Genomic DNA, 17596 nt, shown 5'->3' with positions numbered 1-17596 from the left:
AAGAAAGAACTGGGTGTGTGCATGTGTGACTGGAAATGGAAGCCAAATCTATCTAAATTAAATATAATTATAAGGAGATTATTTGGTTCAAGGTCACCTATGGCAGGCAACACCACAGTTATCATGATAACTTTAGATAAAAAGAAGATTAGACAGGTAGCAACAGCTGTAAACCTACAGAGTGCTGCTGCCACATACAGAACTCCACTTTCTAGTTTCTTTTAAATGTCTTTCTCTAAATGTCTTTTATTCATTAGAAATATTTGCCTGCTCCAATCTCTTTTTTCTTACATATTTTTCTACCTATTAACAGCTCAACTGCCTATATATATTAAAAATTAATGTACCATGTCATAAAAACCAAACATGATCAGAAAAAAAAGCAAGCTCACACCACATCATAGCATACATTTGCTTCTTCTGGGCTATATGAGTCTGGTGTTTAACAGTCTTTAACAGTTGATCACAGTGATTTACTATTTATAACACGAATTCATATCAATTTAAATTTCACTGCATAATGTGACTATCTTGAATTTCTACATCTTTCTTTTGTGTTGCAGGCTGCTTTAATTATCCCAGTTCAACTTTCTGAAAGTAACAGAAAAAAGTGAAATTGAAGTGAAAAATGAAAAGATGAAGTTGTTGAAACAAATATAAGCTTATGGGTTATCTGAATCTCAGCAAAATAGCTTATTGATGAAAATGGGTCTCTGTCAGGCTGCCTGATGTAATATCCAGTCTCTTTTTAGCAAAAAATCCACCCTATTCCTACTTTAGCTATTAATCAAAGAAAAATTAAGTTACACTTTTATGAGCAAGTACAGAATGCTGAACTATCTTCAGAGACTAAAGTTATTGTGATATTATACACACAGACAACTATTATGCTCTGCTACCTAAATTTTAGGTATTTATCCACTCAGTGCACAGCGAAAAATCCACAGTTATGCAGCCTTATCTATCTTAATTTCCTGATTTCCATAGAAACCCTTGAAGCATACTACTACATAAGCAAGCCTCATGCAAATTCAGAAGAACCATTAAAAAGTCACTTTCAATTTTCTTGTTTTTCTCACCTGACATTATTAATCTAGGGAGCAGACACAGGACCAGTGCATTTATTTTTAAATACATGGCATTAATCCTTGCAAATATAACTACACTCTCACAACTTAACCACTGTGAACAAAGCAGAAGCCAGCACTTAGTCTCTAAGATCTGGAGAGCCTCAGCATATCAACTTTCTTTACATTTTTCCTCCATCACTCAGTTTTTGTCGGATAGGGAAGCCTGGTGGCCAGAGAAGTTGTTCTGTCAGCTTTACCTTTAAACTCTGCACGCAGATCTGGGAATGTTACACAGAGGGTGTAAGGCAATGCTTGTCACTGCAATGTAGGAAATACACTTCCCTTTAGAGCATCCTCTTTCTGTAATTCGAGACTACAAAGGGATAATAAATACACACATCCGTGTTTGGCCAATACATTCATAATCATGTTTACTTTGTACAGCTACTACTGTATGAAAAAAGTCTGTACTAACAGATGTTGCTTCCCTCTACTGCTCTAATGACACCATTGTTTGGTCACTAACACTGAACTCATCCAGCAGTCCTGTACGGGGAGAGGGGAGCCAAGGCTGAAGCAATTTTGGCCAGTCCCAATTTCTTCTGAAGTTAAAAGGGACTGCCCTGCTCGTCTGCGAGACATCTCAACACAGACAAAAGATCAATTTGTACAAACCCAAGTTTAATCTGGAAGATGATTAACAAACAAGTAGAACTAACTACCAAAGGAAGTGGACACTTAATCCCTCTCAAATATCCCTTCAAATGAAGACAAGCTTTCCAGCACGTTTTCAGCTGAGCACGTTACCTGCCTCCACCGGGGAGTGACATTTACATTCCTCACACAGGAGATCCAACTAAACACGTCACTGAGCTCTTCTGATCCCTACTACTACGAACCTCTGCCACCCTCGTAGCCCTAGGTACAATTTTTATCTGTGTTTAGCACAAAAAAAACCCCACAAATTTCTGCAAAACAGAAATTTTAGTTTTTCCTTCAGTTTTCCTGGAAAAATTGACAGAGAAATTACATCTTGTCTGCACCTCATTACTGCTCAAAAAAACCCTCTCACTTCTACCCTCTTCCCTCTTTAAACTTCAGAGTTGCACCTAAATTATAATGATCCTTCAAATTTTTAAAATTAGCAAGAGCTGGCTACACAAGGAGCAAGATACTCATTCCAACAAAAACAGCTCAAGTCAAAGAACAAACCTGCCTATCTTTTAGCTAAGAATTTCAGAGTTAGGAAATAGGAGCACGGATTTCAGGTGCTTTTGCCTTCTTTCAGCATTTCGAAATGCTGAAAACATTTAGAGGGATTTTAAGTGTGCGTCTATACATTACATATGCATGTTTTGATCAGCATGCATTTGGGTTATTCCCTCAGAAATCCCTCATGCTTGCTCACAAAAAATCTGATTCAGGTTTCAGAGTTTTTACTGGGAAAAGGAAAACAATGTACGAAATACATTTTATATTTTATGGGTTTATATATATTTATATATGTTTTCTGACAGAAGCAGCAGCTTTCTGCTGTTTAAAATGTTCCTGTTCATTTATATTTTACTTCTGAGCTTGCTTTGGATATTCTTCATCTGTGACATTGCCGTTGATTTATTCTGGTCAGAAATCATAGGATTTATTTCTGTTGAGCAAACCAGTGGGTTTTCTGAATGAATTATCATCAACTTTTTTTTGGTTTTTTTTAACTTTTTTTTATTATATAGTGTGTAAATGATGTCTATAATGACCAGGCAAACACAATTCAGCTGAACATTTTAATCTAATTTTTCAAATCTAGAACATTATGTCGCATTTCACTTTTATGGGACTTATTTCAAACTTTTTCCAAGCAGGTCTCGGGTACAAATCTGATGTTTTTCTTTGGTTTTTCTTTTCACAGATCTCTAAGCCACCCCCAGAACCCATCAGATGGAATGGCATCAGTCGTTGTTGAGCTTTACAACAGTAACATTGATTGGTATCTCCCAAAGGCACGTTGTCATCATTTTACCACTGATGGGGTTATGGGCAGGCACACACTTTGACATTCCCCTTAGATGTGATAAATGCAATCCTCATTTTCTCAGATCTTGTGCAATTCACCACAAATCCATCGATCACCACAGAATGACCCTTTCTATTCCACTGAAGCTGTGAAACCCAAAGATATAAATATCTTCCCAATTCACACATATGCCATACATTCCATAGCCCTATTTTTCATTAGATTGAGGCGATTCAGCTCATCATTTCCATGATGAAAATACCAACTGGTGTATTCCTTTTGAATAATGTTGTACAGCATCACTCTGAATCAAATATTATTAACAGGTTTCTCCTCCACTATAATCTATCTCATTTCTGAATATCAGAGGGCATTCCTGATATGTGCCGCATGTGAATCACTGGTGTTTGTTACTAGCTGAAATTTTATTTGGAAATTTTACTCTAATAAAAACATTTTTTAAACTATACATAACAGTCTAGAAAAAATTCTTCCTATGCTTAACATAGGAAAAGCCACTAATCAGCTTACTAGCCATTATGGTTTGTGCATCTTTTGCCAATATTCCCAAAAAGTTAAAATTGGTCACTGCAAGAATAAAGCAGCCAAGTCAGCCACATACGAACTTCAAAGAGCAACTGGCACAGATTCAGTGCCCTAACATTGCTTCTATCACAGAACTACAGAGGGTAGAGATTATGGAAAGATTTGGCCTAGGGTACAAAATTCTAGATGCACTATTTTGGGAAAATGTAATAAAATCTCGATAAAGGTTTGAACACTTCAACTGCTAAGTAAGTGCTTGTGATAAAAACAGATGCCTGTCACTGCCCTACGGAATTATAAAACTGTTCCAAGTTTTGGGTCTTAAATATACAATTAAAAGCTTTCCATCTCTCATTTCAGATAAGAAAATTGCAATCCTTCTTTGGAAATTGACTTTCAATCTAGTTCCTGGACATGTTTTTTTTTTTAATTATTATTTTTGAACCACACGTCATTTAATTATTAAATGTGGCTTACATGTGCATCTCTGGAAATAGTTTATTTTATTGTCTCTTTTTCTACCATTTCATTTCAGCCCATTAGCAGGGGTGTGAGCAGGTTGCTGACCACGCTGATAGGCAGGGAGCAGGGAGAAGCCCTGGCTCCACATTTCACTCAGATAATAGAAACCTGCAAGCTGCTCAGTGTGACAGATGAGCTGTGTGAGCTAAAGCAACTTGTTCCGCCTGTCAGGCTGCAAGAGCCCACAGCAGCGAGACACAATTGTGATGACACCGCCATCGCCAAACTGGGTCAAACATACGGTCACTCTAAAACAGAATGTCACCCGTGCTTTCTACTTGAGGAATTTGATTCAGTGACACTAAAAGCTGTTAGATACCATTAGCTTTATATCCAGGTTCAAAATGAAACTGTTTCTCTGACAGTATTTGAAGGATCCTCTTTGCCATTAAAGTTCGTAGGAATCACAAACTGTCAAATAATGTCACTATTGCCCAGAGCGAGTGGGTGCTTTATGAGCACAACACTCTCCACGCTGCACCAGGGGATCTGGGCCTTTGCAGTAATATCACCATGATGGCCTTTGTGGATTCACTGCTTTAAAATCATAACAGAATTTTAAAGGCAATTATACAGATATAAAATGTTTTCTTTATTTGCAGAAATAAAAATAAAAGATACCTAAACTCATCTTTACATCTATCATTTTGTTTAGATCGTCATCTCATATAAAAGTCAATATTTTATTTTTAGTAAAATAAAAGAATTATTAAATGAATTATAGTAAAAATGTAAAGATAAATGGAACATAATATTTAATAAATTGTTCCAGTTATTTCCCCCAGTCTTGGAAGATTTACTCACATCATACTGTGGTGCTGAAATACCCCATGCTATATTACAAGCATGTACTGTTCAAAGATTAAATACCTGTGGTATACAGGTCACACCTCATGCTGGTTCTAGATAAGATTTGGAAAAGCAGATAATGAGATGAAGATAGTTCTGGTCATACTCTGATATTTGATGATCAAAATCTTGCACGTATTAAATGATGTGCAAACCTTTATTTTTTAACAGAATTATATTATGTATAAGTTTCAGCATGGATAACTTTAGTCCAAAAGTACTAGAAATGTAGAAGGAAACAGTAAAGGTTTGAGACATCCAAAAGTAATTTCCTTCTCAATATTTACCAATTTGTGTTGACAGTCTGAGTCAAGCTCAAATCACGGACTCAGGCCAAGGAAAAACTCCCAGCCTGTTTGATTTCACAGTTCAATTTAGGATTTCAATACAGCGTAATGAAGACATTTTATATATTTCAGGTTTTGATGTATCTATTTTTCTGGTTTATGTTACATACTTGCCTTTCTAGTTCAACACAAAAATTTTCAGGAAAAATATTTTCAAGAAAAACTTCTCATGGTGCCATTGTGTAAAGATGATTCATATTTTTGTGCAGTTAAAAACTTATATAATTCTTAAAAATAATTGTTTACTTGCTTTGATTTCTAAATGTCTTTGATCTCATTCATTAATATTCATTAGACTTCTGATGTTGGACTAATGAGAATCTTACACATTTATGAGAAGCTATTTAAACAATGCTATCCATTTTTTTTCTCACTTATGTTTTTCATCAACATTGACAATACTTAATTCTTTGTATTCTCCATTTTTTTCTTCAAACTTCCTGAAGATATGGTACACATTCTCCAAAACAAAAAGGAACTCAACAAATGCACAACTAATTCAGCCAATTTTGAGCATGGAACCCTAAGCAGACAACAAGAGAAACACATAATATATATGGACAGAATGAATAATGCTCAAAGGAAGAATCCAGCCACAACTGTTCAGCCTCAGGAGTTTACAGGCACAAAAGCAGCAGTGCTGTCGCCAGAAGACAAGAGCAGCCACTGATATTTCCTATCCCAGGTGCACACACAACTGCAGGAACAGCGAGGCACTTGTGAGCTTTGTATTTCAGAAAACATCAGCTGTGTTCAGATTGAGTTTCCATTGTTTGCAGCCCATATCCACAGGAAGCTGAGAGTCCCAGAATGCTGCCCAGAATCACCTGCATTGCACACACAGCAAAAATGAGAAGCACCCAAGGGAACTGATGCAAGCCACCACAACATGGCAGAAAACAGATTCAATACTATACATCAAAATAAATACTTTTTTTTTTTTCTAATATATTTTTTTAGATAAAGCTACACCAGTTTGAAACCATCCATTAGAGAATTCTATCTAGGAATTGACTCCTACACTGCAAGAGAAATAGCCATTACAAGCTTCCTAATGACAATAAAATAATTGTGCAAATGCAGCAAAGTGCAGGATTATGCAGTGCCCACAACTGCACAGTCACACCATACACCAAATTTCCATTTTTCAGTTGCAGCACTGGGAAGGCTACATCTCACAACAGGTATAAAACACTAATGTAAATTAATGGACTAGGATTCAAACAGCAAAACTGATGAAAAGCTGACACAGAAATCTTTCTCATTGGAAATACTTAGGTAAAGAGAAATGACAGTGCCTTCTACCAAAAATAATAAATCAGTGGAGGGAAGCTTACAAATTATACTAATTAGTAATAAGCAGGCAAGAAAAGAAGGCAGGAGCAGCATCTTGGCAAAACCCCCACAAGCAAAGGCACCCAGTCGAGGCCCCACCACCTTCTGTGTCCTTCAAAGGAGGCACCCAGCAGTCCAAGGCCCTGTGAAATCAGAGCCAAGCAGCCTGGCCAAACACCCCACCCTAAAGCAATTTTGTAAACTAAAAAGAAACCAGAGTGACCAGTCTGTTGCTACTAATGGCCAAGCTTGGTTCCATCCACACAGAGTGAAGTAACTGCAGGGTGAATACACACTGAACCAACCTTTGGCAAGGCAGATGAGTGCTCTGCTTACAGCATCTATTACTTCTGAAAGCACCACAACTGCCCACATAAAATTTATATTCTACTTCATATAAAAAGACTCAGAACAATTTTGTTAACCTCTCATATAACTGCAATATTTGTCCATCCTTCCAGTAAAATGTGCATTAAAACACAGAGTTTTGTTAAGTTTTAGTACTGTGTTCATTCAATCAGCATGTTCTGCCTCATTCAGACTTCACTTCCTTACGTCAGAAAAGAAAATATCAGAATGCTCTTGACAGGAAAATCTGATTTGGTCAAACAGCTCAAGACTTTCCAAGTGAATGTAAACTTTGATAAATATACTCATTTTCTAGTGAAAATCATTATTATATTTTGAAAATTTCTTCATTCCTACAAGTATCATTAACTTTTTGTGTCAAACAACCCCAAATATTTCAACCATTCTTGAGACAGAACTGGAATGCAGGGGGGGCTTATATAACAGGCTTTTTTAGGACAAAAATTAGGCTCTTAGAATGCAATTCCTTTTGTATTTAATAGAACCCCGCTTCCTTACTAATTGTCACTGCTTCTGTCACCGAAAACTGCAATTAGTTACACTTCACAACACACACATGAAAATCCTTTTGTGGTTATATTATTCAACCTGAACATTAATAGGAGGACTGTTATAAATTCTACAGGAATTGCATCACCATGCCTATCTTATTAAACCATTTGTGGCAAGAGACAGCTAAACTCTGTGTATCCTTTAAATATATTATTCTAGTTGGGTAAACTGTCAGTCTACCAGATGAATTAAAGACGCCAAAAGTAAGACTACTATTTAATTTTTACAAACAGAACTTCATTTTTAAGATCACGTAAAATATGAAAAAATAAAATGTATCACTAATACTGTCTTATTTTCAAACAGACCTCATAGTTACAAGCAAATTTCACTAGAAAAATAAAACTGACAGCAAAACAAAACCAACAAAGAAAAACAATTTTCATTAGTTCAAATGAAACTAACCAGGGCTACCAGCAGTAAAAACCCAACTTCTTTTAAATTCCAAAATGAATCTCCTCTCCTGACCTTTACAGAGCTCAAGATGCATACATACACAGAATAAACAAAATAATTTGAAAGCAAATTCACAGAGTGCACCTGACCTTTGAAACAGCACAGATAATTTTAATCAGATTTGCACAATGTTAGTCTGTCTCAGGTTCCTTGTAGTAACACAAAGATGACAAAACTACTTAAGGAAAAAAAGACAACATTTACCAAAATAAAACTATCTTTAAATATTTTTTTTAAATATCCTTAAGAGTCTCAGACTCAGAATAGATTCCTCTGAAATTCTACTCCCTCGAGCTAAGGTGCATAATTCAGGGCTAGAGAAGAAAGCTCTTTCTGACAGTTATGCACGTTTCTGTCTCAGTTAAGATGAAGAGCTGACATCTAAAGAAAAAAAAACGTACTTTACAGAAACATTATGAAAATCAGGTTTTGTAGGAGTGGCCTGTAGTTGTCTCTTTGATACTCCTAACATGCAGTGGCTGCTTAAAGCTTCTCAATTAGATTATCTTAGATTTTTCAGAGCTAATGACTAAAAACTATCAAGATCTGCAGCGTAAATAACCTGACAAGCAGTGCTGACTAGTAAAAAATCTCCAGTTACAAAGAGCAGAAGTTCTCAGAAATACACACAAATGAGCCTTAGCTGAACTAGCTGGCAGCACCTTCCTTTGTGAACAGACATTACACCAGGAGTTCTACAGCATTTATAGCCACAAAGCTGACCATTGCTTGTAATGCCTGGAAAAAACAAGGAAAGAAACCTTATCCTTTACACAAGCCCCAGAGCAGCTCACTGGAAGTGGCTCTATTGCTTGTGCCTGATGGAATGAGAATAATTAGCACGGGGAGCTGAAAGGCCTGCTTGAGTTCACAATGTCTAAACTCCATCAAATTAGACCTTCCATGCCGGCAACAACAAGAGTGTTCTGACCAAGCTGAGAAAGACAGAATGAAAGTAAAATGCAACTAAACAAAGACACTTAAAAAGCTGAAGTTCGGTTTTGGTACTTTTGAGAAAAAGCAACATTGAGAAGGAAAGAGATCCTCATTAATTATTTTCCCAGTTGAGGGATGCAATAGGACAAAATAGCTTTGTCAAATAATGCACTTTATCTAACAGCACCAGTCCAAATTACTCCTGGCCTAGTTGCTTCAATTCTTAGTATTTACAGAGAGATGTTCAGTTTAATAAAACACTGAACAGCTGGAAATAAAACATAAAGTAAATACTATTAACTACATGAATTTTTAAGTATTCATGGCTCACAAATTAATTTTCTATATTGGCTGTTTCCTTGTAGAACCTGCACCACCCTTGTAATTCTTAGGAGGAGCAAGGTGAGTCAAATGTGATTCTAAAGAATTTGGTCCCCTTTTCCACACTCAGACCATTGTGAGTAAACCTGCTACTATTTGATTTGTCCTCTGAGACAACAAACAAGAGAATAGCATTCTGAAAATCAGCTTTGCTGAGAGCTAACACATGTTAAGGTGGGATCATGAACAACCCAGCTTTCCAGAACAGCATTCCTCCATTTGTGTGTCACTGATTCATTCTCTGAAACTGCTGCAGGCCAGCCAACCCTTTCAGATTATGGCAACAATCACATTTCTCTTCTGCCACACTATTTTGGTCTTTTTCTCTCTCCTTTGCTCAGAGAATTTTACAGCTTGTCTGCAACAGCTATCTGATGTTCTCATCTTTTCCTATTAAGTAGTTTAATTTATTCAGCTTATCAGGAAGGCTGAGAAGGGAGCTGATCACTGTGTGCAGACACTTGCACAGTCTGCCAGTGTGAAGCATCCTGACCTTGCAAACAGAGTCACAGAGGCCCTGGCACCTGGAAATAAATCACACTGAGCACAACGGGTGGTTCCTTACAATATTGGTAAATGTTATTGATAATTGCACCATCCAGTCTCAACACACAACAGAACCTGTTACAATGTGAGTGTTATAATAATGGTAAAACATTTAAGAAATAATGTAGAATGATTTAATCTTTTCTAATGCTGCCTTTGTACTCCGATTTTCAATATAAAATGAACGCTCATACACGATCAAAACTAACAGTACACTAGAAAAATAAAGGTCAAACAGCTGCCAAATGGAATAGAACTTTTACTTTCATATTTTCCTTTTAAATTTTAAAGCAATTTTCTACATTTTTAGGCAAACAAAAACCTTTAAAGCAACTTGTTTTCCTGAGAAAGTAATTTTCATTTATTTGACTACTCCTATCAAAATATCTATACTAAAATGAAGTTTTGTGTAACCTTCAAGTACCTCAAATTGTATCCTGAGTAAGATTCTTCACAATGTTTAGCTTCAATATCTAACCACCTCTTTCCTGATTTAAACATTTCATAGAACTTCACACACTAATCCTGATTTTTGTTACAAAGTTGCAGACCATGAGCTATTCTCACCCCACAACTATTTACTATCCCCCACGGAACAGTGGCACTGCTACAGCCGGACTGCCAAGAATATTCTCGTTATTCTCCCTTTTCCAATTGAGTCCTCAGGAAGAAAACACATGATAGCTAAATTTATAAAAACTCCCTATATAAATATTTCACTACCAATATTTCACTGTAGTTTTCAATAGGCAAATAACCAGTCTAACACCAATCTACAATGATAACTGAACTGAACACTTCAGTTGGAATAGTTTGCAGCAACACATAAACAGGCATAGTAATTTGACAATCAACACTTTCCCAAACGTGAACATCACTGCAGTTTAAATCCAACTCCTATAAAGGCTTGCAAAGCAATGGAAGCTGAAGTCCAGGGTCAGAAAATTTTCTAGGAAAGTATCAGGTAGACCATTAGGTCTTCATTTGAGCTCTGTCTGCATTTTGTTTTTTCTATAAATACGTGAACCTAACCATATTTTTGAGCAAGACTATGCATTTTCTTCAGCAAAACATATGCCTAATAAAAAATAAGACTTGGAGACTCATAAACTCCAGGTTTATGCAAGCTCCCTTCTGTCCTTCCCCCCTCTCTTTCTAATACTGAATGTTTTTAAAACAATTTTCACCTGAAAATTTCTGTGCAATGAACCAAATTCTGCTCTTCTGAAATATGATTCATTACAACCATATAATTCTTACATATTTAATAACACAACATGCACTGACAAGAGACTGAAAACCTGAAATCATTAAATATCCCAGCACAAGAAATAAAAAGGAGACACAGATTTCTCTGCAAGTGTGATTTCAAAGTCCTTTCACAGAGGGATCTAAAAACTGTCAGCTTGGTTGCTCTGCTACTGTATATTAAGAAAGCAAGTAATGAAGCTATTGGTTTTGATTCATGAAAATGCCAAAAGATCGTGGATAAAGTATACAAAATTATTGATTTTTTCCTTTTTTTTTTTCTTTTATCCTTTTTCTTTTTTTGAAAGGAGAGTATCAGGAAGGTAGCAAAAGTCAGGTAAAGCATCAAAATGGGCAAAGTAGTGACAAAAGAAAACAACAAAATCAAGCACTTTTTTAGTGACCATCTAGAAAAACATTACTGCATTAATGCTATTTAAAAGCTATTTCAAAATCCAAAGTCCCAATGAAACACTTTACTTCCTACCTGTTTAAGGAATCATTATTTTGTTTTCACTAACAGAACACTGGTGTTCATTCCTAATGCCAGTTAAATGCAAATTTGAGCCTCGTGTGTTACCTACTGCTTTCTAACAGGCCTTCATTATCTTTTAGTTCTCAGTTAAGACTCATGCACAAATCCAGCAAAACAGTTTAGAAGGTACTTAATTTTCAGTATTTGCATAATAACACTGAACAGGATAAATAATATGCAAACTTAGAGCCAAGCATCAGCACTATGCCAATTGAAAGCTTTATTCTTTAACATTTCAGAAATAAGTTTGAAAGCAAATTAAATGACATATATAAAGTATCCCAACAAGTCGGTATGCAATGACTTCTGAACAACAAAATACCTGCCAATACCTACCAGACATATCAGATTTTTAGTGACTTAAGACCTTGCTAAATCTCTGCAAACATTAATACTAAAAAACTAAAAAAACTTTTACATTCAGAAGAATTGATATAAATGTTTTCAACTCCTCATGCAGTAAGACAGAGTATTATTTTGATAAAGTAACAGTGCACTGCAGTGCCAATAAAGAAATTCTGTACTTTGGAGTATCCACAAATGTGAAGCAGACAAATGCAGCTGTTGTTATGTGTTACAATGCAAATCCGATGAGCTACACTGGGAATATTCAGCATTGCAGTGCAAATTGATGAGAGGAGAAGCACATAGTCTGAATAAAATAAAAAGGTTTATTTAAATCTCACAATTAGGACATTTGCTTTAGTATTTTCCAAAATATTTAAACCAGCTTTTTTTCCCCAAGACCTCTTTACAATTTTTCAAGTTTGCTACTAGAATAGTCTCAATTAAGGGCTTCTGCAGAAAGCCTTTCAGCAGCCGAGTCACTGAGAGAACAAGTGAAATCCCAGTGCACAGCCCCCAGTAACACTGCATGGACACTGAGGGTGCTGGGTTAGCCACAACCAGGGCCTGATCCAACCCCTTCCAACAGGAATCACATTCAACTAATGCAAGTCTCCTTTCACCAGTAAAACTTTCTAAATGCTGATTATGAAGTTGCTTTTCCCATACAACCTCATTTTATCTGTAGTTTGTGTGTACATGTGGAGAGGTAACTCCTTCACTACAAAAATGTACACGTAAAAGTTTCAAATTCTGACATTGCCTGTTTACCATGGATACTCAGAATTATCCTGTACCTTTAGGGACAATTCTACTTTTCTCCCTGGTACCCAAGGGAACCCAGCAGGCATTTTATGAACAAACAAAACAAAGATCTGGTTAGGCCTTAAAGAGAAATAAATAAACAAAAAACAAGCAAACAAAGAAACCACAATTATATACGCATTTGAACACTGCACTCAGAAAACATGAATTATAAACTACAAGGATGCACAAGGAACACATTGCACCAAACATGTCTAAGAGTTTTATTTGATAAATTACTAGTGGAGTAGAGAAAGACAAGAAGAATGAATGTAATTTATTAAGACTTTCTTTAAAGCGTCCATCTCCCCCTAGAACTTATGGAAATAACAAAGCAACAAAACCATGTAGCCCTGTAAGAATAACTTAAATCCAAGTGAGAAAAAATCTACAGGAAGCGAAAAAAGACATTTCAGATATTATTTCAATAAGGAGAAAATACGGATGATACTGGTCAACTTAGACTGATGCACAAAATAAAACATTACCTAAACAGCACCAAAATATTTGAAAGTAATCAATTAGCATTTTGTAATCATTCTCCTATTAGGATCTGAGCTACGGAAGTCAACAACATTCTTCTTGGATACTTTATCTATCAACATTTGGCCCTCTGTAGAAAGCATGGCCAATTTTCTGAAGCTGTTTATTTACACACTAAAGACATTCTATACACAAATCGGCTGACAAAGTTGGAAAGTGACAACATTTTTAACCTTTGCAGAAATAGGCAAAGTTATAATATAAATAAGTGTAATTGACATAATTGAAGCTACAGATACTGGAGAAGAAAGAATGACTGACATGTATAAAACTGAGTAATTCAATTTTCTGCAAATTCACAAAAGGATTCATGTGACAGATGACAAAACCAATGAGAGGATTATACATTATAACTATAAAAAGGCAAATCCTATAAAGTACATACACAGTTGTAATATGCAAGCCAAGTGGATAATCCCATGTTCAACGTTAAGAGTTGACCTATTGTTTCCAATAGCATCTCTATATCCTCCAATTTTCCCAGCATGTGTAATTATTAACTTGGTCACTAGCAAAGTCAATGGAAACTGCAAACACACAGTTCAAAGGCTGTCAAACTAAAATATTTTACTATTCAGACTTTACTATTCAGACTACAGGCTTTGTGTAACACATTCTTATCATTGCACTCTAAGACTGAGACATAAACCATAACAAAGAAAACAAAATTACAAGAAACTGAATAAAACCATCTGAAAAATGGATTCAAAGAAATGTTTAATAAATAAGTGAATGAAAACAAGTAGGCTCCACAGCTTTCACATATTGCTGCCTTAATTCTTCTAAGTTTTCTCAATACTACAATACCAATTAAATTAGCATTATTATAATAGCATGTTTTGAAGAGATTGAATTAGACTTTGCATTAGTAGTGCTATACTTGGCAAAGTAACAACTCCCATTGAATGAAACTAGCAGCACCTCTGACCAAATGTCTCACAAGGGGGGAAAAAAAAAAAAGAAAAACAAGCTGCGAGAAATAAACGAAAGGTTTGATAGTAAGTGGCGAAATTGACAAGCAAACTAAACTCAGCTTTTGCCAGCACTCAATATAGGAAAAAAGCCGTGTGTGTGTGTGTGCGTGTGTGTGTGTGTGTGTAGAATTTTTCTGCACACAGAATGTAACTTTTAAAGATAGGAAAAGTCCTCTCCTGTCATTCAAAGATTTTAAACTATTCAGAATGTCTTAAAGTGCATTTGAAGGGAAATGTGAAAGCAGGTTATAAAATCAGGGGGCCTGCTATTTATTGGAGATAAGAGACATCTTGTCCTGAGGAAAAAGACAAAATATTTAATGCCATTTTTCCATTAGACATTTCAGTGATTCAATTTAAAATTAAGACCTTGGCACATGCTCTGTAATGTCTTATTTGAATCACCAACATCCAACATTCAAAAACTAAATACTTAAAAAAGTGCTTATAGATGGCCATACTGTGCAATTGTTCTTTGAACTGAACTTTGTATTTTCCTCTTTTTAAGATTATGAAATCATGTAAGATTTTTAATTGCACTACACCCCAAAAAAATAATTTAAACCTGAAATATGTTTTTGTGTAAACTTTGAGCTGAAAATCCCAGAGCTCACGGTTTAGGTTCCATCCTACAACCAAGAATAAGAGGACTATTTTAGGGAGGAAGTAGAGAGTGGGGCTTTTTGTTTTCCTTCATCTTGATTTAACTAATTTCTGAAACGAGTTACTAGGAATCTGCAATGGGAATCTATTCCTTGGACACATGGTATCCTCGGATAACATTTTATCTACCTTAATCTAGTGTGTGGTATTGTCACCCAGCCTACCCACGTTCAGCTAAAATCATTTAGGAACTGGTATAAAGGCATTTGATCGATCACTTCGACAAAGCACGTAAGGTTTCTGAAAGGGTTTTAAGCATTAGTGCCTTACACAGAAATTTAAACTTAAGCGCTTGTTCAGGCTCAGTGATCCAAGCATGGGTTGGGTGTTGCAATGACTGCCTTGCGTTTCGCGGGAGCATGGGAACTGATGGATCTGCTGTAACACACCGCATTTCTGCCGCTCACGAGGGGCAAATAAAGCATTTTTAATTAGCGCGACACTTCCCCACGAGGTGTTTCGCTATCCGGCGGGGAGGGACAGGAGCGTGGAGGGGCCGAGAGGGGCGGCGGGCGCGGCGGCCTCAGGGAGCGGGGACAGCGCTGCCCTCGGGCTCCGCATCAGCGCCCGCCGCCCGCTCCTCCGGCCGCCGCCATCCGCGCCGGGGACAGGGACAGGGAGTAAAAATTAACACAAAATGGAGACTTACAGTCCCGCTGTGACACGCCTGCGCGGCCCCGCCTGTGGCGGCGCAGGGCCGGGAGGCGGGGTCGCCGCGGCGTCAGGGCCCGCCGGGACCGTGCCGGGGTGGCCGTGGTGCGTGGGGAAATGTGGCCGATTTTCTGCCTATCGCCCATTTTCTGCCTATCGCCGATTTCCCCGTTTGTGGTGGGCACAGGAGGATGTGAAGGGAGCGGCTCCCTGTCCGCTGGGGTGGCAGCGGGGACACTGGCGGTGCAGGAGCGCCGTGCTCAGGGCCAGCCGTGCCCGCGGTGAGCCCGCAGGGAAAAGCCTCACAAGTTGTGCGGGCGCTTCACTTGGCAGCGCGAGTAGTTCACACCGTTACAAGTGGGGAAATAATGTTACGGTGTGTGCTGTGCTGGTGCTGCTGCCCTGCCTATCTGGTTTAGACCCGACTGGAGACAAGAGTTGCGATGCTGCCGTCCATTTTGCTCTCACGTTGCCTTAATTTTCAGTTCTGTGTAGCAGCAGTGAGACTGTCACTGTGCTTCCGTGCCGGCAGTGATGTCCCCGCTGAATTCCCTGGCACAGACACGGATGTTGGAGCTCCTTCAGGTCAGTGTTGGAGTCACACAGGGCTCTCCGTGCAGCTCTTTCCGAAGCAGCACATCATCAGCTTCTGCCATTAAGTATTGCTCCTTCCACCCTTTTCCTAAAGGAAGAGAGCATGGTTAATGCCTTGCTTTCATTCAGTTGGACTGAGCTTTTTTTGGTGAAGACAAAAGCCGAAAGCCAGGTTTCCAAAGGGTCTTTGGTTTGTAGAGAGTTCCATCTAGTACTCAAGAAAGCTCTCCTACACGGAAATTTTTGTGTATATCCACTATAGGGGAGCAAAGTCGCTGAACATTGTTACTTCAACACTTGAAGCAATCGGAGATGCTGGGCTCAAGCCTGAACCTTGAACTATATTTTATATACTAAAGAACTTTAGTATGAAAGACATGTTTGATGTATTTGCTGGAGCCGGTACCACTAAGAATTAATGCAAGACACTCTTACTGCTGTATTCCAGAACACTGCCACAAATAATGACTCCAGTTCCCACAGTTTATCCTGTAAACTCACATGGAGGACATTGTTGTCACCAAGCCACGAATGTGGTATCAAGTGTCATTACTACTGAATGCCAGTAGAACACCAAGATTACCTTTCAATGCCATTGCTGTGCATTATGCCTCAGTATCTGTACTTCAGAGTCCCTTGTCTAATCCCAAAAACCACTCTGTGCTGAAGTGACAGCATCAATTCCCCCGCTGGTACACATTTTGTCAGCCCTTTGTGACACTGCACAGCAACAGGTCCCTTGAGACATTTGTCTGCAAAGCTACCCTAGATATGTCCCTTTTACAGTGTGTACACCTGTCTTCTAGGATTATGCAATTGAAAATCTAGTAGTGGCTGTTCCTCCTATATGCTCTTGATCCTGAGAAGCATCCTGACCACTCCTTTTGTTTGCAGAAGCAAACACAATGGGAGCAATTATCTTACCAGTACAAGTGAAGTATTTTGCCATCACAGGGTCACTTTCTTTCTTGATGATCACACTTTTCCCTTCCTGACATGTTTTACTGTCATTAATTGTTAAGGAGATCATATCATTAGTAAAAGCAAAGACCATCAGATTTGTCTGTGGACAATTTCACTGCCATTTGCAGATGGAAATCCATCCAAATCAAGGGGTGCTGTGTGAGATGATGTGCCCATCACACCCTGATGAAAATACACTCCTTTTATGTGAGTTGTTTCTTGTTGACTCATATTTTTAAAAAGGATTCAAAAACATTTCCTCTTTTTAGGTCAGCAAGAAAAGATAGAAATTTGAGACAGTTTTGTTGTGCTAAGCACATGCTTATGATACTGTGAAAACACTGCACTGAAATATATGC

General features: G+C 37.6%; 1 protein-coding gene across 2 annotated transcripts in view; it reads right to left on the bottom strand.

The window, feature by feature from the left end:
* The window catches only part of FHIT (fragile histidine triad diadenosine triphosphatase), a 534516-nt gene extending 518799 nt beyond the window's left edge, over nucleotides 1–15717 (bottom strand). The window contains exon 1 of one of the 2 annotated variants that reach the window (XM_088171351.1): nucleotides 15679–15717. The gene's annotated coding sequence lies outside the window, so the exon portion shown is untranslated. The remainder of the gene's footprint in view (nucleotides 1–15678) is intronic. The other variant, XM_014872960.2, reaches the window with a different exon arrangement.
* Nucleotides 15718–17596: the final 1879 nt, after the last annotated feature.

The sequence above is a fragment of the Sturnus vulgaris genome, chromosome 11 (genome assembly GCF_052056855.1).
Source record: "Sturnus vulgaris isolate bStuVul1 chromosome 11, bStuVul1.hap1, whole genome shotgun sequence".
Taxonomy (NCBI): Eukaryota; Metazoa; Chordata; class Aves; order Passeriformes; family Sturnidae; genus Sturnus; species Sturnus vulgaris.
The sequence above is the reverse complement of the archived record's forward strand: the minus strand, read 5'-3'. Positions and strand labels throughout refer to the sequence as shown.